The sequence below is a fragment of the Cervus elaphus genome, chromosome 33, assembly GCF_910594005.1.
Source record: "Cervus elaphus chromosome 33, mCerEla1.1, whole genome shotgun sequence".
Lineage (NCBI taxonomy): Eukaryota > Metazoa > Chordata > Mammalia > Artiodactyla > Cervidae > Cervus > Cervus elaphus.
The window spans coordinates 46,372,930-46,397,164 of NC_057847.1; the positions used below are offsets into that span (position 1 = coordinate 46,372,930).

Genomic DNA, 24,235 nt, shown 5'->3' on the forward strand with positions numbered 1-24,235 from the left:
CGATGTATGATGTTGAGATATTGTCACTATATGTCACACATCATAGTGGCTAAGACTTGTGTCACTGAGTTCTGCTTCGTTCACCAGATTCATCTTTTCACCTTGCTTTTCTTTTCACATCATGCCCAAATGATTTTTTCTTTTAACTGATATTCTTACTTTCCTACCCTTACTTCCAGATGGAATTCGAAATCCCATTTGTATAATGACTTTTAAAAAATGTTTTCCCCCAAGTTTTCAACTTTATTAAACGTAAAAGAAAAAATTATGACATAACAGATGCTGAAAAGTATGAGAATGTACATTTCCCAAACTAGTTCTGTATCTGAAGCGACCTGAGATTGAATTGCATTCTTACTAGCCTTCGTGATACAATGGGAGAGTATGTTTACAAAGCTGTGGGCACAGTGCCTGCTAGAATACTGTTCAATGGGTGTTAATTGGCTTCTTTTCAGTTCAGTTCAGTCGCTCAGTCATACCCAACTCTTTGTAACCCCACGGACTGCAGTACGCCATGCCTCCCTGTCCCTCGCCACTCCCGGAGTTTACTCAAACTCATGTCCATTGAGTCGGTGTTGCCATCCAACCATCTCATCTTCTGATGTCCCCTTCTCCTCCTGCCTTCAATCTTTCCCAGCATCAGGGTCTTTTCCAAGGAGTCAGTTCTTCGCATCAGATGGCCAAAGTATTGCAGTTTCAACTTCAGTATCAGCCCATCCAATGAATATTCAGGACTGATCTCCTTTAGGATGGACTGGTTGGATCTCCTTGCAGTCCGAGGGAACTTCAAGAGTCTTCTCCAACACCACAGTTCAAAAGCATCAATTCTTTGGTGCTCAGCTTTCTTTATAGTCCAACTCTCACATCCATACATGACCAGTGGAAAAACCATAGCTTTGACTAGATGGACCTTTGTTGGCTTCTTTTATTATTCTTCTAAACACCTGGGTTTCCTGGAGAGGGTGTTTCCCTGGGTTTCAGGGTCCCTAGTGTTCATTGGATTGTACTGTAGGATGTCTTAGGTGGGTTCTGTAGTATAATAACTTTTTAAATAGCTGTTTCAGTATTGCTCTTTAGTTAGACCTGTTGGGCAAGCTTCTGTTTTCTATAGTACAGTGTATGTATCATGGCTTAACCTTTTCTTCACTGTTCTATATAAAGAGAAGCACTGTGTTTTCTCCTTGCCTTTGGAACCAAGAGGAATTTTCCCAGAGGCAACCGAAATACTTGTAACACTGGAAGTTATGGTCATGTCTCTGCTTCTATTAACTTGTCAGTATAGCTCTCTCTTTCTGTTCCTGAGTGCTGACCAGTTCCTACCTGTCAGCCCCAAATAGGCGATACCCTAGGAGGGTCAGGAAAAGAATGCCAGCGTCCATCTTCACTTCACCAAAATGCAGATAGCCATGGAAACTCCTGACACTCTCTCTCAGTTAACCTGTCATGTCCCTGGCATCTCACATGGACACTGCTAGAAACCTCCCAGTTGGAGAAGGCTCTTTTTCCAAATGGGAAGGGCTCCTTGTAAACAGCACCAGGCTCTCTAAGCTCTAGAGACTTTGACTTGGGGATGGACATGAGTCAGTATCGCAGGCTGCAGGATGGAAAAACTTGCATTGGAAACAAATAGAAGCATAGTGACACTTTTCTGAGTTTTAAGGTTTCACCCACTGCCTGGGCCTTCTTTACCTTTCCTGCTGCCTCCCCGGCTATGGACCCTCCTGCTTCTTTGGCCAGTCATGTGTGTTGCTTATGCAGCCCATATTTCCGTGGCAAGGTCCTCCTGCCTGTCACATAGTGACTGCATGTGCAGAATAGTCAGAGAAAAGAGGGAGAAAGCTACTGAAAACTAACACCTCCATTCTTATTCCTTTGCATAAGTACGTAGGCATGCATGCACACAGGTATATGTTTGGTGGTCATCTGACTATATTCAGTCTACTTGTTGTTTCGACCTCTTTGAATTGTTATTCCTAATATTCCTTTGCTGGGGAGATACCATCTTCTGTATTATCAGAAAAGCTTTTGATTTATTCATCTAGTCATCCATTCATCCTTCCAGTTACCCATCTACTCATTCACCTGTTAAACATGTACAGAGGGACTGTGTTTGCCCTGGCTGCTAGATACCAGGAACTCAAAACCTGAGAGTAATGATTTATCTTCATTTTTCTATCTCTTTTGTCATTTACAGCTGGAAAAGAATCCACCTACAATGCAGGAGACCCTGGTTCAATTCCTGGGTTGGAAGATCCGCTGGAGAAGGGATAGGTTACCCACTCCAGTATTCTGGCCTGGAGAATTCCATGGACTGTATAGTCCATGCAGTCTCAAAGAGTCAGACATGACTGAGTGACTTTCACCGTGTTATATATACATATGCATTGAACTTTTTTGTTCTTGGGCTTGCTTGGTGGCTCAGCTGGTTGAGAATCTGCCTGCAGTCTGGGGGACCTGGGTTTGATACCTGGGTTGGGAAGATCCCCTGGAGAAGGGAAAGGCCACCCACTCCAGTATTCTGGCCTGGAGAATTCCATGGACTGTATAGTCCGTGTGGTCTCAAAGAGTCAGACATGACTAAGTGACTTTCACCTTGTCATATACACATACGTGTTGGACTTTTTGTTTTTGGCCACACCATGTGGCATGCAGGATCTTAAATTTCCTGATCAGAGATCAAACCCATGTTTTGCAGTGGAAACATGGAGTCTGAACCCTTGAACCACCAGGACAGTCCCACATTGAAGTTTTGGAGTAAATTCTAATGGCTCATCAGGAGTAGAAATGGGATTGAAAAGATTCATGTTTTGTAAAATGATATTCCCAAGGCATAGAGAGAACCAGTAATGACCTGAAATAACTTCTGTCATCCAGTTTTACTGCGTGAAAAGGAGTCTGGTTGAAAAATTGCCAGCTCAGAAAGTGTTCTTTTCCAGCTACATTCTAGTAAAAAAATACCCTGAGTGCAAGCACTAATGTAATATTGGTCTTTGTTCAACATGAAAGTCTGTCATTGTATCACTGTCAATGCAACATACACTTTTCAGACAGCAGGGGACAAGTCACGTTATGGTGTGCTTATCCTCCTCCCCAGACCTAGATCCTGGCCACTAACTACCCTTTTCTCCCCTGACTTCACCCACCTCCACCCATAAACTGCCTTACACTTCTCCCACAGGAGAATGGTCACTTCTCACACTCAGCCCACGGGAGAGAATGGTCACCTGCCGGCTTTTCCAAATCCTTGTTTTAATAGTTTCAGCTGTTCTAAATGGAAAGTTTCTCCAAATATTTGATATCATCATCCTTTGAAGAGAGTATATAGAATAAATAAATCATTAAATTTCCTTCCTTTTTGTTTTTGGATGGTCCAACATCAGGAATATTTTTTTTAACCTGTCCTTCCTCCAGATGCATAGAGGGCTTAGGATCTCAGCACTTATGCTCCCAGGCCTTGGTACTGCTTTGAATGTCTGTATTTTTAAAAAAATCTTTGTTTATTTATTTTTTTTTGCTGCACTGGGTCCTTGTTGCTTTGTAAGGGGTTTGTCTAGTTGTGGTGAGCAGGGGCAGGGTGTAGCTTCTCATCTCAGTGGCTTCTCTTGTTGTGGAGCAAGGCTCTAGGCACAAGGGCTTCAGTAGTCGTGGTGCACAGGCTTGGTAGTTGTGGCTTGCAAGCTCTAGAGCATGGGCTCAGTAGCTGTGATACACGTGCTTAGTTGCTCTGTGGCATGTGGGGTCTTCCGGGACCAGGGTCGAACCCATGTCCCCTGTATTGGCAGGCAGATTCTTATCCACTGCACCACTAGGGAAGTATGAATGCCTGTATTTTTTTTTTTAATGAATTTTTTTTAAAGTTTTTTTTGATGAGGACCATTTTTAAAGTCTTTGTTGAATTTATTAGAATATTGTTTACGTTTTATGTTTTGGTATTTTGGGCATGAGGCATGTGGGATCTTGGCTTACTGACCAAGGATCGAACCCACACCCCTTGCATTGGAAGACAGAGTCTTAACCAGTGGACCTCTGGGCATCCCAGGTGGCACTTGTGGTAAAGAATCTGCCTGCCAATGCAGAAGTCGCAGGAGATGCAGGTTTGATCCCTGAGTTGGGAAGATCCCCTTGAGAAGGAAATGGCAACCCACTCCAGTATTCTTGCCTGAAAAATTCCATAGGCAGAGGAGCCTGTTGAGCTACAGTCCAGCGGACCTCCAGGCAAGTCCCTGAATATAATTTTAAACTCCTCTTTTCTCCTGCCTTCTCTCTCACTTTCTACCTGCCTTGATCCCTTGCTGTCAGTGTTTCTGCCTTATTTCCTCTTTTATTTTTGCTTCTCATCTCTGTGTTCTTGAAAGCTAGATAACTGTACTTCTTAGAATTGTGTGCAAAATTAGAAGAATACACTCTGATCAAAGGCTCAAGGAAAATTCTAAGGAATAAAGTACAAGAGCCTTGTTGTTTTAAGACTTTTATGTTCTGCTTTTCTGTCCTCAAAGGGTTTTTTAAAGGCCGTCTTCTGTTGCTTAGCTTTCCTTTGCCTAGGTGAAGTGGCTTCCTCTGTCTGCAACTGTTCATCAGCTGAGTTTAGGTAGGTCAGTATTTTCCTCAGTGTGGTCTGCAGGACACCTGCTTCAGAATCACTAGGGGTGCTGTAAAAATGCAGGTGCATTGGTCTCACTCCCGACACGTTCAACCAGAATTTCTTCATGGAGGGCCTAAAAATGTCCATCTTCACTAAACAGCCCCAGCTCTTTGTATACTCTAGAGCTTGAGGACCATTGGAGTGGGTGCTGTGCCCGTGTTCTTAATCAGAACAATGCTCAGTCGTGTCCGAGTCTTTGCAACCCCATGGATGGTAGCCCACTAGGCTCCTCTGTCTGTGGGATTTTCCAGGCAAGAATACTGGAGTGGGTAGCCATTTGCTATTCCAAGAAATCTTCCCAATCCCAGGAATCGAACTCACTTCTCTTATGTCTCCTGCATTGGCAGGCAAATTCTTTACCGCTGTGCCACCTGGGAAGCCCAATCTGAGCTCGACTTGTCTTGTATTTGTAGTTGCAAATTTCCACTCAGGGAGGCAGAAAGCCTAGTGGTTAAAAATTCTGGAGCCAGACTGCCCAGTTTTACCTCTAACTACTACATGATGTTGGGCAACTCGTGTAAACTCACCATGGTTCAGCTTCCCCTTCTATAAAATGGAGATGATAATAGTACCTACTGCGTAAGATTGTTGCATGAATATGTAAACAATTAAAAATATCATACAATAAATGTTGGCTATGACTAATCATATTTTTGTATAGTGGCTTTTGTGGTTTGTCCAAAGCACAGTGATTGCTGTTATACAATAAAAATATCCTCCCCAAACACCCTCATACCTAAGCACACATACACAGGCTTGTCCGCCTGGTTCCATGAATGACCCATCGTGACTTGGCTTCAGATGGTTCAGCTGTAAGTCATGGTCACGTTGACAGTTGCTTCTACCTCTTTGAAAGCAAAATATGTAAGTTTGAAGGAGTATCACTGTCACAGCCTTAATTGTTTTATAGATATTTTAAGCCTCAAATTCAGAGACTCATTAGTGTTTCAAACCAGAGTCATGGCTTTGTTTTAAGTTGAACCAGTGAGATAGGGCTCTTCTACATGCATTAAGTTATGCAGCAGTTACGATGGAATCCCTTCCAGAATTCTACTGGTTTCCACAGCAACCTGAATTCAAAATAGGCTCTTAGAAGCCTCTTCAGAGTAGAAAAAGCCAGTTTCATTCCTCCTGTAGTTATGGAATATATAGTTTATGCAAAGCATTTTCTAAATGGAACTTTTTTTTTACTTATCTTGCCATTAATAATTTTAATGTTGTTGTACTACTGCATTCCTACATGGTTGTTTTTTTTTTCTGTATCTCTGAATGAGAGTCTCAAACCTCCTTAAAGTGCTCATTTTGCTATGAATAGCTAATGTTTCACTTTGTTGCTCATAACAGATGCACTATGTATTTTTGACTTTTCTGACTAATACTGTAGTAATCAGTGTGAGAGAGAGCAACTGTTAGAGGATTCCCAGGTTAGCAAGTCAACCTATTTTTAGTGACAGCTTAAAGAAAAAGCGTCTGAGTAAATGCCTGATTTTTGTCAAAGACATATTTTAGCATATATCTGCCTGAAACGGTTCCAAAACTGGAGCTTGTGATCACGAAGAGCAAGTGTTTTCCAGATACCGACTGACTTGGTAATGGCAGGTTTAGTGGTGAGGATAGGCTAGGTTTTCCACGATAACAAGCACACCCAAAAGTCTCAGTGACTCATGACCACACAAATTTGTTTCTCACTTGTGCTTCCTGCTTATTGCAGGTTTGCTCTATCTCCTCTCCTGCCATCTGCCCTCTGAGACCTGGGTTGATGGAACAGGTCTTATCTGGAACATTGCTGGCCCTGAGGTAGAGTGAACAGACATCCCAGTGAAGCGATTTACTGACTCTTAAAGCTTCTCTCCAGAAGTGACACACATTTCTGCTCACAGTTCATTGTTCATAGCAAATCTCATGTCTGGGTCTGAATCCACAGATTGGAGACTGTAACTGCCCCACAAAGCAGTTAATAGGATATTCCCTGTGATGTGTATGTGTGCTAAGTCACTCAGTCATGTCTAGCTCTTTGTGACCCTTTGGACTGTAGCCTATTAGGCTCCTCTGTCCATGGAATTTCCCAGGCAAGAATACTGGAGTGGGTTGCCACTTCCTTCTCCAAGGCATCTTCCTGACTCAGGGATCAAACCTGAGTCTCCTCTATCTCTTTCATTGCAGGTGGATTCTTTACCCACTGAGCCATCGAGGAAGCCATTCCCTGTGATAATGAGGGCTATCACAGCAGGGATATAAAAATTCGGAGATGACAGATTTTTTTTTTAGGGGTATTAGTGTTGGGGAGTACTGGTATTTAACATTATGGCTTTTTTGAGCTTTGTGAAACAGTCCTAGAAGATTTTGTGACTAACTAAAATCCTTGTAGCCATGGGCACTAAAACCAGGTCTCTTAGCACCAGTTTTTTCTGGAATTGGGAGATTTGGTCTCATGGTTTTGACAAATGAGCTCTCTGTACAAGATAGCAGAGTGTTCAGCCTTGGGTTAAAGTGCTTTCTCTTCCATTTGTTTTTGTCCTTTTGATTAATGGTACTTTGGATAATTAAATTAAATTAAACATTTTAATTTCTGATACTGGCACCCAGTGACTGCATAAATGTTTTTATAATTGGTTCTCTGAGGCACAGGACCTCTAAGAAATGAAAATAGCCAGCAAGATATTTTTCTACTGGTAGTTTTTCTATATTGATTTGGAATTATGATTGTTTAGGTTGCACCCAAACCATCAGAAAGAAGAAAGCTCTAGAAAGAGACCTATACTGGGCCAGGAAAGACATTTTTGTGCCGTGGGGTGTTGTTCATACATATTCCTGAGCTGTTGAACAACTGAGGGACACCATCTGAGTCATGGGAGTGGGCATGGACATTAACAACTGATTGTGTGTGACTTTATAGCTGAACCATTTCTTTTGTGTGATGTTGCTTCAGGAGACAGCTTAAGTGGTCTGCCATCCATCTGCTTGTTTCTTTTTTCTTTTTTTTTGCTTGTTTCTTTGGGTAGGTGAACTGCAATTGATGCTTCAGGGTCGCTAACCACATGAAAGAATCAGTGGTGGTCACCGCATCCCAGTATCTCAAAGGGTAGCATCAGGGTTTTTCTAACTATTTTGGAAAACCTGATTTGCTTAGCTAGTGAACTTACCTACAGAGCAGATGGGAAGACAAACAGAAGAGACATACTGATCCAGCAGACTAGAAGCTTCCATCCTATGGCGTGGAGTCTGGAAATCGGCAAAAGGTTCCATTCTGCTGAAGCAAAGAACCAACCAGTCTCCTGACGTGTCCAGGAGGGGGAGCCTTCTTACTGCAGAGGTACCAGGGCCTTGTGATTTTAAGACATCTCCCGCAGTCTCACTGACTCCTTGGTGATGGTGGCATGAAGAGGTTCAAAGAGGACTTCTCTGCACAGGACATACTTTTCTAAGCGGCATGGTGCTTGGTATAGCTTCCTCCCGGTTCCCTCTTCAGGACTTCTCTGCTATGTGGACCCCAGGAATTCCAGTGCAGAGGCCCGACGGGACATATGCTGAAGCCACCCCCCAACCCTCACCGTACCTGAAGACACCCCTCAGATGCTCATTTTTTGTGACCTAGTATTTTCTCTCACTGAAATTTCTGTGTACCTACTGCTTGAGAACATTTAATATTCATAATAATGTCCTTCCTTCAAATTCTAGCAAAGACTTCAATATGTTTGGTGTGAATCACACATATTCTATCCTGCCAATGCAAGAGACATAAGAGACGTAGGTTTGATCCCTGGGTCGGGAAGATCCCTGGAGAAGGACATGGAAACCTACTCCAGTATTCTTGCCTGGAGAATCCCATGGACAGAGGAGCCTGGTGTGCTACAGTCCATGGGGTCACACAGAATCTGACATGCCTGAAGCTACTTAGCACGCATGTGCACACACATATATTCGATAGTTTGATCTTTTGAAAATTTGTGATCCTTATGTGGTCTGTATATATTCTATTTAAGTGGGCTATATAGTAAAAGTCTGGATTAGGATAGCTGAGTCTTGAGTTTCTGGGTTAGCAAGGATCTTAACGTTTATCTGAAATTCTAGATCCCTGTTCCTGCTAATCATTTGTGCTCTCTCATCTGTGCAGATGCAGCCCTCAGCTGCCCCATGAGTGGAATAATTCTTCTACAGGACTAATTCTCCCTCTGTATTCTTCATTATATCAAACCTGCATAATACTTTATAGTTCTTGCCTTCTTTAGCTTTCAGTCTGCTTCCTGTGATTACCCAGAATGTCTGTCCCTTTTTTCCACTGGAGGCCTGCACATATGTGGGGGAACAATTACATCTTCCTGCATCATCTTGTCATGGGACCAAGTTCATTCTCTCACCGTTTCTCACAGGAAATGGGTTTAATCTCCCCTCCCTCTGGTTGCTGCGCTTGGTCTGCGTCCCTTTGGGTCCTTTTTGGTGCCAGGCCTGGAGTGGATGTGGGACTCTAGCTGTGGCTGGGCCAGTGCTGTCCTGGGCTGGGCAGTATGTTCCCGATGGAAGGAGCACAGGCTTGGCCATCAGACACACCTGGGCTCAGAATCCAGCTCTACCACTTGTGAGCTGTGTGACTCGGGCATCATTTTTCTAATCCCGGAGTCTCAAGTTTATTCCTCTTGTAAAATGCAGACAATAATTCCTAATACAAGCAGTGTCATGAGCAAAAAAGGGGTGACATGCTCCAAGTATCTAATATCAGGGTACATGTAAGCTCTTGTGTCAGGAAATGTTTGGTTTTCCATTTTCTGGGTATTGTTCTTTTGTTTTTATTTTTAAATTGAAGTGTAGTTTTTCACTTTTAATTGAAGTATGTTGATTATACTTTTATTAATTCATGATTATATTACATCTGCTTTTTGGTAGACATATGATTCCTATGCCACCCTGACTGGTAGACGTATGACTCCTATGTCACCATTTCAAAGCCACACTGAAATGATCTCAAGTCCCAAACTCTTCCTCATGTGCTTTGCTAAACCAGTCTTTCCTGTCCTGTTGAAAATGTATAATAAGTAGCCCATGGAGGTAATAACAGCACCTGCATCATAGGTCTGTAGAGTGAATGATGATACACATAAAGCACGTGGCTCTATATCTAAAGTACAGTGGAAAGAAGAAATGCTAGTGGTAATCTTTACTATTACTAATTATACTAATTGTCTTAGTACAGATTTATTCCAATGGTGCTTACTTCCCTAAGGTCAATATTTTTTTTTAATTGGAGGATAATGGCTTTACAGTGTTGTGTTGGGGTGGGATGGGGGAGAGAGGCTTAAGGGAGGGAATACATACATATGTATATGTATATATATTACAGAGGAGCTAGGAGAGAAAGCAGTCATCCCACTTAAAGAGAAGGAGCTTATGTAAAGAGTTTACAGCAGCAGCTGAACTTAGTCACCTGTTGGTAAAACTTAGCTCCCCATGGCACTTGACCCAATATCAATACTTTCCTCTAAGAACTGATATAACTTCAATTTTAATCTCGAGACAGTACATTTCAACGCAGGAAAGGCAGATAAGACAGTGCTAGAATAGTTATCAGAGTGTCTTGTGTCCTTAACCCCAGGTTTTTGTTGCCCTTTTAGCAGATGGCCCCTCTCAAGGAGAAAGATGACTCACCTGTTAGATAGCAGAGGCCTGTCCCCAGCCCAGCAGAGGGAGGCTGGCCTGATGTCAGATTCTGGGACAGCCAGATGCTGACCATCTTTCCTTAGTGCCACAGAGGTGTCACTTCGCTTATACGAGGTCCTGCACGTACCAGTCCTTTCCGCAGCAGGAAATTAAAGATGCAGATGTTACTTCCTGCACATCTGCAGCCAATTGTCATTTGGACGTTCTGCCTATTCTCTGGCTCCCCTTTTAAAATAAACTTTTTATGTTAGGAGGAGTTTTAGGTTTACAGAAAAATCGTGAAGGTAGTACAGAGAGTTCCCATATTCCCCTGTTAACATCTTCCATTACTAGGGTACCTCTGTCACAATGAATGATCCAATGCATGCATGTGTGCATGCTCAGGCATGTCTGACTCTTTGCATCCTCATGGACTGTAGTCCCCAGGCTCCTTTGTCCATGGGATTCTCCAAGCAAGAATACCTGGATTGCTGTTTCCTTGTCCAGGGGATTTTCCCAAGCCAGGGATTGAACTTGCATCTCCTGCATTGGCTGGCGGATTCTTTACCACTGAGTCACCTGGGAAGCCCGAATGATCCAATGTTCATACATTATTATGAACTAAAGTCCACATTCTACACCGATTTCTTAGTTTTGCCTAATGTTCTTTTTCTGTCCCAGGATCCCATCCAGGACATCACATGCCATTGAGTCATGTCTCTTTAGGCTCCTCTTGGCTATGACAGTTCTCCCTGCCCTGTTTTTTCAACCTGCTTTGAGCTACTTTTCAAGAGATGCTTTTCCACGTTTTTGATAAATGCCTGATGGTGGGTGTTAACAAGGCTGTTAATTTTACTTATTAATCCTTCAATCAACAAACATTTATGGAGCACTTATTGTTCTGCCCGAAGTCCGAGTCCCCGGTCGGGAAAGAAGACTCCTCGAAACAATGCAACTTGCAATAGGGGAATTTATTACTGACTCGAGCCAGGGCCTCCCGCCCTCACCAAGTGTGTGAGGACGAAAGGCCCCGAGCCCCAGTTCTCTCGGGTATTTATTAGGTCAAAAAAGCAGCAGGTAGTTGGTGCAAGTGAATTGGTTACACAGCGGGTAGTTGGCACAAGCGGATTGGTTACACAGTTGCAAGGCAATTTTTGTTGGCCCAACGTGGGGCTTTCAGCTTTCCCCTGATAGGTTCCCTTTTTTCTTGCTAGGCATATGTTGATTGGCTAGCTCCAGGAGGCCTGATAATTATGTTACCCCGGGAAACCAGGCCTACTCTTAATCTAGGGTGCCTGTCATGGCGTTAGCCGTGACAGCCTCACATTTCCCCCCTGTCTTTGTACTTTTGTAGAGGAATCTTTCTCTTCACCCTGTGAAATTGACTGATATTGTTGTCTCAATACCATAATTTGGATGGTATTTAGGCGCTCCCTAATAAATGAGACCAGACGGTTTAAAATGCATGGACCAAAGGTCAGTAACAATATTAATATTATGAGTGGACCCAGGAGGGTGGAAATCAAAGTGGTCAACCAGGGGGAGTGCTGAAACCAAGATTCAAACCAGCCTTGTTGGGCTTCTCGTTCTCTCTTCCGCTGGGCTAGTCCCTCTCCTACTTTCTGGAGAGATTTTTGTACCACCCCTGAATGGTCGATATAGAAACAGCATTCTTCTCCCAGTGTTGCACATAATCCTCTTTGTTGCAGAAACAACAAATCTAAACCTCTCTTATTCTGTAACACTACTTCAGCCAAGGAGCTCAAGGATTCTTGGAGGTGCGAAATGGACTGTTTCCGTGGTTTCGCAACCCCAAGCGGTGCAATAAAAAGAGTCAATTTCCCACATTTTTCAATTTGGTTCCGATCCTTTCCTCCCCCCCGGGCAGACATAGACAGGCACCTGTTCGTAGTACTGTGGGCCTTTTCACTCACAGTTACGGGTGAACAGACCGAAAGAGCTGTGGGCAAAGAACTTGGTCAGTTGGTGGGGACCAAACCCATTACCGTCAGCCGCCAGCACGCACAAATCAAAGGTCAGTACTGGCCACCATGTCCCTTTGGGGCCACGTTGGAGCTCGAATTAAGCACTTCTCCAGTCTCAGGATTGTAGATCACCCAAGTCAGGTTAGCCGGCTGATGGGGGTTGTGGCTGGTTGCTCCTGGGCCGATGAAAACTGTTATCAGCAGGAGGGTTAAGAGGGCTCACGTTGTACGAGTTTCAGTTTCAAAGGATTTGATGGGTGAGGTCTTGCCTCCCATTCTGCTTGCGCCTTCTCCTGTTCTTCCGGGGTGGCTTGCCGCACGTGATTGCAGTGAACCTAGGGCCCGATCCCGTTGACCTTAACAGCAGTAGGAGTGGTAAGGAGAACAACATAAGGGCCTTTTTATCTAGGTTCTAATGCTTTAGATTGGTGTCATTTTACCCAAACCCAGTCACCCGGGCCAATATTATGTGAGGGGATGGTCCCCTTGCTTGGACCCTTGTGTATCTCTCGAATCAATTTTCAAACATGGCTGTGCACCTTACTTAATGCCATCAGTGTTTGCTGAAATTGTCCCAAGGTAGGGGGTGGTAGGCATTTTCCCTCGAATATAGGACACACAGGAGGGGGTCTTCTATACAGAATCTCAAAAGGGGTAAGATTCAGCTTATAAGGGGTGTTACGTGCTCGAAAGAGCGCGAAGGGAAGGAGGGTCACCCAGTCCCCGCCAGTCTCTATTGCCAACTTTGTCAAAGTTTCTTTTAGGGTCCGATTCATTCTCTCAACCTGTCCTGAGCTCTGGGGATTATATTCACAATGTAACTTCCATTTTGTCCCCAGAGCTTGGGCCAGCCCTTGTACATTCTGGCTCACAAAGGCAGGTCCGTTATCAGAGCCCATAGTCACTGGCAGCCCGTACCTAGGCACTATCTCTTCTAAGATCTTTTTAGCAACCACTGTTGTCTCTCCCTTAGCGGGGAAGGCTTCCACCCACCCTGAGAAGGTATCTACCAGAACCAACAGATAGCGATACCTGTACTTGCCTGGCCTTACCTCAGTGAAATCTATCTCCCAGTGTTGCCCTGGCTCTTCCCCTCGGTACCTCGTTCCCGTGTGCTGCTTTTTCCCTGTCCTCATCAGCTGGCATGCTTTGCAAGCCTGGATTATCTCTCGTACAGTTGCATTTTGTCGAGGGAACCTCAGGCAGGCCGTCTGGAGAAGTGTCAAAGTCTTTTTTTTTTTTTCCCCAAGTATATAGTTGTGTGCAGGTGTTCACATAGGTGATGACCCAGGATGGCAGGCAATATCAGGTTGTTGTTTTGATCTCGGTACCATCCATCTTTGTCATCCTTCTGGAGGGTGGTATCCTCGTTGATCCAAACGAGGTCAGGGAGGGAGTTGTCGGGGACTGGCGGCAGAGTCCCCATACCAGGAGGTGGAAGTCCCACGGCTAATATGGGGGCAGCGTAGTCCCGGCTGGCCGCTTCTAGTAGGGCCTGTCTGAGTGTCTGGAAAGCCTGTTTCATTGGCTCACTCCAAGTCCAGTTTGGGGTCTCTTTACTTCCCTCATATAAGGGCCGGGCCTTCTCAGCAAATCCCATGATCCACAGTCTACAATATCCAACAGTCCCCAAAAACTCTCTCACCTGGCGGGGGCTCTTGGGCTCTGGTATCAGCAATATTGTTTCCTTCATGGCCTGAGTTAGCCACCTTTGCCCCTGCCTGATCTTATACCCCAAATAGGTGACCTCTTGCCGAGATATTTGCACCTTCTTTGCGCTAGCACAATATCCCAAGGTGCCTAGAGTCTGTAAGAGGTCACCGGTGGCACGGCTGCATGCCTCCTCTGTGGTTCCAGCCAACATAAGGTCATCCACATATTGCAGCAGGATGACCTCTGGGTGGCGAGTCTGATATTCATAGAGGTCCTCACTCAAAGCCTCATTAAACAAGGTAGGGGAGTTTTTGAACCCTTGTGGGAGGCGGGTCCAAGTTAGTTGTACTACCCGTTGGCCTTCCCCCTCAGCCACTCAAAGGCAAATATTTCCTGGCTCTGGGCCACCAGGGGTAGGCTGAAAAAAGCATCTTTTAAGTCCGACACAGTGTACCAAGTGTACTCAGGCAGCAGACTGCTCAGGAGGGTATACGGGTTGGGGACAGTAGGGTGTATGTCACTCACCCGCTTGTTGACTTTTCGTAGGTCCTGGACAGGTCTGTAATCTGTACTCCCTGGCTTCTTCACCGGTAGTAAGGGGGTGTTCCAAGGTGATTGGCACCGCTTGAGAATTCCGGCATCCATGAGCCATCGAATGTGGGGAGTGATCCCCCGCCGAGCCTCCTGGCTCATAGGGTATTGCCTCACCCTCACAGGAGTCGCCTCGGCTTTTAGTTCGATGACGACCAGATGTCTCTGTTTAGCCAGTCCCATTCCTGCTGTTTCTGCCCATGCCAATGGGTATTTGTGAACCCACGGTTGTATATCTGGTGCTATAACCTCTGAGGGCTTAGGCACAAAAAGTCTGTATTCATCTCTTAAAGCTAGAGACAAGACATGTATCGGCTGTCCAAGTCCATCCATGACTGTCATTCTCCCAGCTCTGTAGGAAAACCCAATGGCCTCTCCTTTCTTCCACAGAATCTTAGCATAATCAGTCTGTGACACAGGAATGGGATCTCATTTCTCTCCATTTCCTGCTTTAACCACTCTCTCCCCAAGAGTTCTCACCTGCTTAAGCCCCTCTCTAGAAGGGACAGATGTTTTCACAATATCATCAATAGCCCACCACTGATCAGCAAGGTAAAGTGCCACAGCTGTGAGTGAGTCCTCAGGTGCAAAAAGAGCAAGAACTTTCTGGGTCTGATCTCCACCATAGAGAGGTACAAAGCCTACATTTGACAGGCTAATAGGAAAACATTCCGGATTTTCAGGGTCCCCACACCTCAGATCTAACATGTAATCTTCAGCAGAATTTTCCAGTTCCTCATGACTGCAATTATCCAACATATCCACAGGGAATGCCATCGGCCAAAATGAATCTGAGTCAACAAGTCTCTTCCAAGTAGAGGGGCTGGGCATTCTGGTATCACCAAAAACGAATGGGACACCTGGTGGGTCCCCAGATCTACTTTTCATTCTGTGGTCCAATAATATCTTTTTGTCCCTGTGGCTCCTTGCACCAAGCTGGTTCTCTTAGACATTGGTCCCAGTTTTTTATTTAAAACAGAGTGTTGGGCACCAGTATCTACCATGAAGCCAACGGGTTTCCCCTCCACATGTATGGTTACCCAGGACTCGGGGAGGGGTACTGAGTCTTGACTCCCCCAGTCACTGTTTTCCCCTGCATATAGAACTCGAGTTCTAGGGGAGATTTTCTCTCTCTGGGTCGTTCCTCTCCTCGGGTCCCTCTTAGGGCACTCATTTTTCCAGTGCCCCTGTTCTTTGCAGTAGGCGCACTGATCTTTCTTTAGGGCCTGCCTTTTTGGTTTCTCTTTTTCTCCCGTCCAGGGGTCTCGAGTTTCCCTCAATTCTGTTCCGGCTTTTATCCCCGCAAAAAGAATCTGGGCTAGCTCCCTCTGGTTTTTCCGGTTTTCCCTCGCTCTATGTATTGTCTGTTCTCGCAATCCCTCTATCTTTTGTAATTTCCTCCTGATTTACAAACGCTAACAGAACTGCAGCGCGTGACTCCTCAGCCTGGGGGTCCATAGGTGTATATTGCCTGAAAGCTTCCATCAGCCTCTCTAGGAAGGCTGCCGGGCTCTCAGTGGGCTCTTGCCTTACTAAATTTACCTTTGCCAAATTTGTCGGCTTCCTAGCTGTGGCCCGCAGGCCAGCCATTAGAGTCTGGCGGTACACTCGGAGATGCTCCCTACCTTTCACTCGCTCAAAATCCCAGTTAGGCTGCAACAGAGGAAACCCCTCGTCCACGAGATGAGGCTGGGCGGTTGGTCTCCCGTCGATCCCCAGGACCCGTTTCCGCGCCTCTGCCAGGATTCGCTCCCATTCTTCCGTGGTGAAGAGCACCTGCAACAGCTGCTGGCAATCATCCCAGGTGGGGTTATGAGTGAACAAAATGGAATCTAAGAGGTCAATGAGGACTTGGGGTTTCTCTGAAAAAGGAGGATTTTGGGTTTTCCAATTATACAGATCACTCGTGGAAAAGGGCCAGTACTGATAGGTTCACTCTCCGTCCAGGTTAGCTGGTCCCACCCAGATGGGGAGTGCCTGTACAGTAGATGAAGGTAACTCTGGGCCCCCATGATCCTGCTCACCCCTGTTTCCTCTATTCCTTCTCCGGGGTCGGGGTTCCCTTGTCCCTTCTGATTCATCAGGGGGGGCTCTTCCCCCCGGGGGAACCTGCAACAGAGGAGGGGCATATGGCGGGGGCCTAATTTCCGTCTCCAAGTCAATCAGGTTCCGGTACGAGGATTCTTGCAAGACCGGTTTTGGGCCCTTATTCTTCTCGGCTTCCTCTGGGGGAGTGGGAGTTTCCATAACCAGGGCCCGTACATTAGGAGAATCAAGGAGTTTGTGAACAAAAGGTTTTAACCATTCGGGCGGATCTTCTACTAGATCTTGCCAGACCATAACATATGGGACTTGGCTCGGGTGGCCCCAGGGATCAGGAGCCATAACTTTCTCTTTCACCGCCCGAATAATAGAAGGTTGAAAAGTTCCCTCTGGAGGCCATCCAACTTGGAAGGTGGGCCACTCTGCAGAGCAAAAGGTTAGTAATTTGCTCTTTGTAACCAGTAGCGACAGATCATACGCTCTAGCCCTGACATCTGAGAAATGATCAGTCATGAGAGAGAGTGGGGTGGATTCTCCTTGCCCCATAGCAAGAGTCAGAAGAAAGTCACCGAGAATTACCACCAAAAAATCCTATCAGGAGTGATGGCGGCCAGGAGGTTGGGCTTGTGGTATGCTTCGTGGAACTATTTGAGTGCCTTAGTCGTTGCACGGAAGTTTTCTTGTTGGGGGTGGGCACCCTAAGGGTTTCTAGCCCGTTCCATGACCCCCTTATCCTTTCATGGGAGTCTTTCAGTGGCAGGCGCCCTATCGGCTCTTAAGTGCCTGTCCCGTGCCCACACAGATGGGTTTTGTTTGGCCAGATTCTTGGTTTAGAATACGAGAAAAAAGAAAAGAGTTTCACCCTCTCAGGCTCCCGTTACTGGGGCTGACTTGTTGGGAGGCCTTCAGAATCCACCAGGGAGTAGCCCTGGCCGGGACTCGTCAGTTGCCCCGACAACTGTCTGCCTGGTCACTGAAACTCTCAGAAACAGAAATGAGGCTCCAAGGCTTTATAGGAGGAAGTAGACAACAACACACCAGAGAACAACGAGACAGGAGACAATGCCGGCAGTTATACAGATGCGAAAGGGCATAGAAAAACACATAGACAGAGACAGACACACATCGGCCGACAACACAGAACTGGGGGGGCGGGACCCCCTGAGTTTCCCTATCCTCTGGAACAAGGGTCACCTTACCGAATGGTGTCCACTGTTCCCCAGATCCGGGCTTAGGAGAGGAGGTCTCCTTCCCGCAGAGCTGGCTGCCTTCCAGCATGCTCGCTGGCCTCGGCCTCACGCCAGCTGGAACGGCCAATCCGTTCCCTCATGGAAAGCTTTCCCTCATGCCAGACACCTTCCTGCCTTTTAGCAGGGCCTCGGATTTACACTGGGCTTCCTGCACCAGATACCTTCCTGCTTCACAGCAGGACCCCGGATTTACACTGGACTTTTTCAGACCTGCCTGAGCACCGGTGCTATTACCTGTCCTTTTTCCCCTTTGTTCTAAAGAGCGTTCTTCCCCGGTCAAGGGATCCCGGATGAGCCCCCAAATGTTCTGCCCGTAGTCCGAGTCCCCAGTCGGGAAAGAAGACTCCTCGAAACAATACAACTTGCAATAGTGGAATTTATTACTGACTCGAGCCAGGGCCTCCCGCCCTCACCAAGTGTGTGAGGACGAAAAGGCCCCGAGCCCCAGTTCTCTCGGGTATTTATTAGGTCAAAAAAGCAGCAGGTAGTTGGCGCAAGCGAATTGGTTACACAGCGGGTAGTTGGCACAAGCGGATTGGTTACACAGTTGCAAGGCAATTTTTGTTGGCCCAACGTGGGGCTTTCAGCTTTCCCCTGATAGGTTCCCTTTTTTCTTGCTAGGCATATGTTGATTGGCTAGCTCCAGGAGGCCTGATAATTATGTTACCCCGGGAGACCAGGCCTACTCTTAATCTAGGGTGCCTGTCATGGCATTAGCCGTGACAGCCTCACACTTATGAGACAAAGTAACTGAACCTAACAACAGAATGAAGTAAACTGCCTCTCCCATCCTCGTGTCACCTGGCAATCAATGTGCTAGCAGATCCCTTGGAGATCTTGTTAAAATGCAGATTCTGGTTCACTAGTTCCAGGGCAGGGCCTGAGAGTCTGCATTTTTAACAAGCTCCCAGGTGAGGAGTTGATCCCACACTTGGAGGATCAAGACCCCAAACTTGTCCAGAGCTCCATACTAGGTGCCGGTGGGAGGTAGGGCCCTGGGATGGAGGGTGAGGGAAGGATACGTAAATTGTCTACGACCGTTTCTGTCATCAAGAATTTGTGATGAGTGAAGTAAGTCAGAAAGAGTAAAACAAATGTTGTATACTAACACATATATGTGGAATCTAGAGAAATGGTCTTGATGAGTGGAGACACAGACATAGAGAACAGACTTATGGACATGGTGAAGGGGGAGGCAGGAGAGGGTGGGATGTATGGAGACAGTAACATGGAAACTTACATTACCATATGTAAAATAGGTAGCCAGTGTGAATTTGCTATATGACTCAGGGAACTCAAGCCAGGGCTCTGTGACAACCTAGTGGGGTGGGATGGGGAGGGAGGTGGGAGGAAGTTTCTAGAGGGAGGGAACATATATATGCCTATGGCTGATTCATGTTGATGTTTGGCAGAAGCCAACACAATTCTGTAAAGCAATTATCCTTCAATTAAAAAGCAGATAAATTAAAAAAAAGAAGTTTGTGATTCTATTAGGGGGAAAAAAGATTGAACAAACCAAAGGGTGAAAAATAAAGCGTGAAATGCAAATTAAGACAGTAAATGGCAAATGCTTCACACCATTAAGATGGCCATTATTTCAAAAAAGCAGAAAAGAACAATATTGGGAAGGGTGTGGAGAAATCAAAGCTCTGTGCATTGCTAGTGGGAATGGAAAATGGTGTGTCTTCTGTGGAAAATGATACAGTGGGTTCTCAAAAAACTAAACATAGAATTATCATATGATTTAGCAATTCTACTTCTGGGTATATACCCCCAAAATTTGAAAACAAGGACTTGAGTTTGGGATTAGCAGAGGCAAACTATTATATATAGGATGGATAAACAACAAAGTATATAGCACAGGGAAGAATATTCAATATCCTGTGATAAACCATGGTGGAAAAGAATATGAAAAACAATATATGTGTGTGTTGTGTGTATGACTATCACTTTGCTGTATGGCAGAAATTAACACAACTTTATAAGTCAACTATATTTGAATAAAATAAATTAAAAAGGAAAACAAGGACTTGAACAGATATTTACATACCCATGTTCATTGGAGCATTATTATTCATGATTCACGTTCACATTATTCGCAAAAGTTGAAAGCAACTCATGTTTATTAATAGTTGAATGGATAAACAAAATCTGGTATATATGTACAATGGAACACTATTCAGCCTTATAAATTCTGACATATAGAGAGCATTGTGTGTGTGCATGCTCCGTCGTGTCCGACTCTTTGTGACCCCGTGGACTGGGGCCCTCCAGACTCCTCTGTCCGTGGGATTTCCCAGGCAAGAATATTGGAGTGACTAGCCATTTCCTTCTCCAGGGGATCTTCCCAACTCAGGGATCAAACTCACGTCTCCTGCATTGGCAGGCGGATTCTCTGCCACTGAGCCACCAAGTTAAGTGAAATAAGCCCAGTCACAAGAGGACAAATATTGTATGATTCCATTCACACGAGGTTCCTAGAGCAGTCAAATTCAGAGACAAAGTAGAATGGTGGTGGCCAAGGCTTAGGGGGAGGAGGGAATGGGAATTTAGTGTTCAATGGGTACAGAGATTTAGTTTTGGAAGATGAAGTTCTGGAGGTGGGTGGTGGTAATGGTTGCACAGCAGTGTGAATGTAATTGATGCCACTAAAATGATAAACGCCTATTTCACTATAATTTTTAAATGGTTTTAAAAGACACATGCCTAAAAAGTACAACAGGAAGTAGAGTTATCAGGTGAGAAGGATAAGATGATAATAGTAAGGCTTCTCTTATGGACCACATATGACATGCCAGGTACAAGGAGCTTATTAACTCATTTAGCCTCCAACCACCACCCTATGAAGCGTATTAGCCCAATCCACTGATGACAGAACCAAGAAAGGGAGATGATTACTACAGGCTGTAACAGTCAGGGAGAAGTGCCGGAGGTGTCTGAAATTAAAGGTGGGCTTTGGAGGAGAAACAGGCTTTACTGGCAAGGGCTTGGGGGGCATTCTAGACAGACAGTGGGAACTGGCTCAGGAAAGACACAGGGACTAGATGAGAACAGCTGTTCAGCTGGCATGACTGTGCCATGTGAATAAAGCATGGCTAGAAAGGCAGACTGTGAAAAGCCTTCAATTCCAGAATAAGATATAGGGACTTTGTCTTGTAGTGTGTAAACAAGGAGTATCAAACTCAAGTGTTTTCAAAGCCAGCAGGCAACATAAATGAGAAAAGTGAACCAGGGCATTTATCTGGAGAAAACTCTAATTCCAAAAGATACATGCATCCCAGTGTTCATAGCAGCACCACTTAGAATAATCAAGACATGGAAGCAACCTAAATGTTCGTTGACAGGTGAACAAATATAGAATGTGTGAACACACACACACACATACACACACACAATGGAATACGATTGAACACACACACACACATACACACACACAATGGAATACGATTGAACACACACATACACATACACACACACAATGGAATACGATTCAGCATAAAATGAATGAAGTGATGCCAATTGCAGCACCATGGATGGACCTAGAGATTTTCACACCAAGTGAAGTTAAGTCAGAGAAAGACAAATATGATGATCATTTATATGTGGAATCTAAATTATGACACAAAGGAACTTTATGAAACAGAAAAAGGCGGGCATAGAGGACAGCCTGTGGTTGCCAAGGAAAAAGAATAGCGGGGAGGGATGGATTGGGAGTTTGGGATTAGCAGATGAAACTGTTATATAGAGAGTGGATAAACAACAACGTCCTACTGTATAGCGCAGGAAATCATATTCACTATCCTGTGATAAACCATAATGGAAAAGAATATGAAAAAGAATGTGTACCTGTGTATAATAATCGCTTTCCTGTACAGAAGAAATGAACACAATGCTGGAAATCAACTATACTTGGATAAACTACATTTTTAAAAAGAGGAGAAGTAAAGTGGCTCAGTGCCAGGTGACAGGTGTGGACTGTGGCAAAGTGAATAGAGCTCATCTCACGTAAGACAACATCTCACACATAAACCCGGAGCACGTGGGCCACTGTAGGGGTTTCAGGCAGGCATAGATAATACTGAACTGCTCAGGGTGAGGTCCCCACATCCCTGAATTTATGAAGGGTGATGTTGAGGGCTTGTAGGACCTGATACCTCATACGCATCTTCCTGGCTGTCTCAACAGTACTAGGAGATTGTGGGTAGAAATGGATGCAGTTTCACTAAGTACTTAAAAATACGTTTAATGTATGACAAAGACTAGTGTAGCTAACCAATTTAGTAGCACCAATGATTATGTTACAAATTTGAAAAAAACACATTCTACCAGTTAAAATAACGCAGAGCTAGTTGGACACTCACGATATGTCCAGCGTTTTCTGGACGCATGGCCACATGATCTCTGTCAGCCCTCCTCACAGCCCTTGAGCTCAGGGCCGATACTGTCCCTGCTTCCAGATGAGGCGGCGCAGATGCAGAGCGAGGCAGACCCTGCCCCAGGCGACTGTGACAGAAATCCAGGACTTGGTGGTTGTTGCCGCAGCACTTCTGATTAACTCTTCCGTTTTCTGAGAGCCACGTAGCATTTTTTTTTTTTTCTTGGCATCAGAATCCAAAGGTAATTTAAGTAGGGGCCACTAGATGTCACCACCCAGTGCTCCCTAAAAAAGAGTCGGGGAACCTTGTGACTCCACCTTGAAGAAAACAGAAGTCTGCAGGAACACTGGAACTTCCGGTCTTTCCTGTTGCAGATGCCGACATGACTGGTTGCCCCAGCACCTCGGTCTCCCTCCTTCCCGTTCTCGGTCCTGCCAGGCTAGCTGGCGCTGTCAGATCCCCGTCTGCTTTATAACCATAGGGAAACAGAAGTGCCGTTGTCGTTTCATAAGTTGGTTCCCCTCTGCCGACTGCCAGCTCCACGGAGGGCAGGGGGCAGGACTTGCTGAGGGTGGAGGTTGGTTATGTTGTTAGGGTATGTCTCTGTATGTGTGTGTGTGTCTGTGTGTGTGTGTGTGTGTGTGTGTGTGTGTGTGTGTGTGTGAGAGGGAGAGACAGACAGACAGATGGACAGACACGGACAGTCTGAGTTGTGGTTTTTTTCTAGGTTTGATTAACCCGGGACACATTCTTGCTGGACACCGTCTGCAGCACAGTGCTTGCCCAGACAAACGCCTACACAGAGGGCAGGACACAGGCTGCTGGTGAATAAGAGAAGGATCTGGAAAGGGAATGAGGGGGAGTCCGGGGCCTCCCGGGGGCAGTGGGTGATGAAGGATATGAGAGAAATGTGCCCTGGGCTCAATCGGAGGGAAACAAAGGACGGAGCAAGGGGCACCGGGCTTTCTTACAGGGAACCTGGCCGCTGCTGATTTAGAACCGAGTTGTGCAGTGTGTGGGGCTTCCCTGGTAGCTCAGACGGTAAAGCGTCTGCCTACAACGCGGAAGGCCCGGGTTTGATCCCTGGGTCGGGAAGATCCCCTGGAGAAGGAAATGGCAACCCACTCCAGTATTCTTGCCTGGAAAATCCCATGGACTGAGGATCCTGGTAGGCTACAGTGCATGGGGTCGCAAAGAGTCGGACACGACTGGGCCACTTCACTTCACTTCACTTGTGCAGTGTACGGGTTCTACTGCGCTGTGCATACAAGGACGTGCCAAGATTGAGCAAGTCAGAGTTGTAAAAAAATCCTTCTTCCTCGACCCCAGCATCTTCCAACTAATTCTGAAGTCTTCCTTCTCTCCTATGAACTTCTCGAGACTTCTGTATTTCTATCTAAACAAAGCCAGCAGACTGATGAGTTACATCACTGAGGCAGGAAGATGAGGAGCAGGTTCTCTCAAACATGATGCTCATACAAAAATAGAGCAGAGAAGGGAAAAAACTGCAGGGAAAAAGATGTAAAGTTTTTACTGAAACATATCTCCTATCTTTGGGGGTTAGAATCTAACAGATATATCAGGAACTATTTTGAAAAAAATGGGGCTAAGTTATGAGAACAGCTGCAGAACTCTTTGAAAAAAATCCAGATAATAAAGCCAAATAATTTAGCTGTCTTTAAATTATAGGAAGAAATGTTGGTATCAGGAAGAACATCATATTTCATGTGGGTCCTGGAGATGGAAATTCATTTTCACAAAAATGGAAAGCATGCTTTGTTATGTTCATTAATAGGACGTGTTTTTAAAATATGGAACATAATAATTGGTGCTCTCAAGAACTTTTGTTAATTCAAATGGAGAATTTCTGCTAAACACATAAAATGCAAATACTGGTTTGCTTCCAATAGGAATACTGTTGACATTAGCACTCCCTCTTTACTATGTGTAACTACAGATGTTTCCTTCGTTTGAGTCCTGAGTCATCACCAATACCACATAGAAGGGCAGCAACCTCATTTTGATGCTGCTATATTTATTTGGTAAGAATAATAATAGCCATAC

At 45.3% G+C, this 24,235-nt stretch overlaps 1 protein-coding gene across 2 annotated transcripts in view; it reads left to right on the plus strand.

Annotated features, from left to right (window-relative positions):
• Positions 1-24,235, plus strand: part of CACNB4 (calcium voltage-gated channel auxiliary subunit beta 4) — a 268,657-nt gene that overhangs the window by 73,604 nt on the left and 170,818 nt on the right. The window lies entirely within an intron of this gene.